Genomic DNA, 2,247 nt, shown 5'->3' with positions numbered 1-2,247 from the left:
AAAAAAAAAAGTATAGAAAACAACTCAGGTGTCAGCAACATAACAATGACTTTAGAATGTTTTCACATTACATCTGGAGAACAATAATATTAGAGTTGACCTATGGGATGAAGATTGACCTATGAAAAGATAACTAGCTGGGCATTGAGGCAGTATGTGACTCAACTTTTATCATCTCATAGAACTCCTGAATTCAGCCAAATTCTTACTATATTACCATACAATGCAACCATTAAGGTTAATTTGAGGGTGTATAAGATTTCTGCAGCTTCATTTAATTCAGAGTCCAAGATGACAGTAACAATTCTTGGAAGTTAGTATTTTATAATTAATAAAGCAATATAATATATACCAGATGTGAACGACAAAAACTAAACAAATAACTTAAACAAGTTACTGTTGACCAATGGGAAGAACAAAAAGTCAACAGTAATTAAAATATTTCAAACAAAAGTCTGCTTGCCTAGGTCAAGTGTTGTGCCCATAATGGAATCAAGACCAAATATCCCAAACTAAAGCAAAGTGAAAAACCTGAAGGTCCCTCTAATTTCGGGTATTTTAGCTACCTAAAAACCAAAAATAAAAACACCAGGAAAGAGGACAGACACACCTCCTCAGGTACAAACTGCAAGTTCAGTGACTTCGATTATTAATCTCTAAGTTCTCCATGAGAAAATTCATCTAATAGGCAGTCTCTTTTGAGTAGGCCAATACCATCCAAAAGTTTTTTTGTTATTTTTTTTGAGATGGAGTTCTGCTCTTGTCACCCAGGCTGGAGTGCAATGGTAAGATCTTGGCTCACTGCAACCTCCTTCTCCCGAGTTCAAATGATTCTCCTGCCTCAACCTCCCGAGTAGCAGGAATTACAGGCGCCCGCCACCACACCCAGTTAATTTTTGTATTTTTAGTAGCCACGGGGTTTCACCATGTTGGCAAGCTGGTCTTGAACTCCTGACCTCAGGTGATCCACCTGCCTCGGCCTCCCAAAGTGCTGGGATTACAGGTGTGAGCCACCATGCCTGTCCATCCAAAAGTTGTAAATGCAGCAACCAACACTAATTACCATATTTTCCTTAATGCAGAAATGCATGAAGATTTTACCAGATCAGTGTGAGGAAGGGCAAGTTAATTCACTCAGCAAAGGCATCTATCTGCCCAACCAGGCTTTGCTTGAGCCATTCACTCCCTAAGACCACTCACACGATCTTTCAATGAGAGTTAACCAATATGGTCTCAGCTCTGAGAAGATAACTGTAAATAAACCAGAATTCAAACTCTGAAAAATTTACCCTTTTCTGGTCTCAGTAAGGCCTGGATTACATACAAGAGCTGATGGCTTTTAGACAGACACAAGACACATGGCTTCCAAGACAGACACAAAATTTTGGACACCACTGCCAATATTTTCATTTCATTCATGATTTCCTTCCTTCAATCCCAGCTGCACTTACCACTGTGTCTCATATAGCTAAACTGGGGTTGGGTGGTACAGGGAGAAGGGTCAGGTGGTTGGAGTCTGGCTCCCTGTTTATATAGTCTTTATTCATGTCTCATAAGACAGGCAGTGTGGGGTAGCCAGATGTGACTGTTACTTTACTTTTCTGCATTTCGTTTCCTGCAAAAGAAATAAACTTGCTGCGTTTTTGCAGAGATGGGTCTTACTATGTTGCCCGGGTCAACAGAGGGCTGAGATTACAGGCGTGAGCCACCATGCCAGGTGAGCAGACTTCTACACAATGCTATTAAGTACAGTTAGTAGGTATTTATCTTATTATTATTTTTTTTTTGAGACGGAGTTTCACTCTTGTTTTGCAAGCTGGAGTACAGTGGCACGATCTTGGCTCACTGCAACCTCTGCCTCCCAGGTTCAAGCCATTCTCCTGCCTCAGCCTCCCAAGTAGCTGGGATTGCAGGTGTGTGCCACCACACTCAGCTAATTTTTTGTATTTTTAGTAGAAAGGAGGTTTCACCATGTTAGCCAGGATGGTCTTGAACTCCTGACCTCAGGTGATCCGCCTGCCTTGGCCTTCCAAAGTGCTGGGATTACGGGCGTGAGCCACCACACCCAGCCATCTTATTTTAGTTACAAAAATGTCTGGAGGATTTTGTTAAGTGAAACTATGCTAAGTGAAATAAGCCAGGTATAGAATGATAAATACCACATGATCTCACTTATATGTGGAATCTAAAAAAAGCTGAACTCATAGGCTGGGTGCAGTGGCTCATGCCTGTGATCCCAGCATTCTG

This window comes from Mandrillus leucophaeus, unplaced genomic scaffold, assembly GCF_000951045.1.
Source record: "Mandrillus leucophaeus isolate KB7577 unplaced genomic scaffold, Mleu.le_1.0 Scaffold153, whole genome shotgun sequence".
NCBI lineage: Eukaryota > Metazoa > Chordata > Mammalia > Primates > Cercopithecidae > Mandrillus > Mandrillus leucophaeus.
This window is presented reverse-complemented; position numbering follows the sequence as displayed.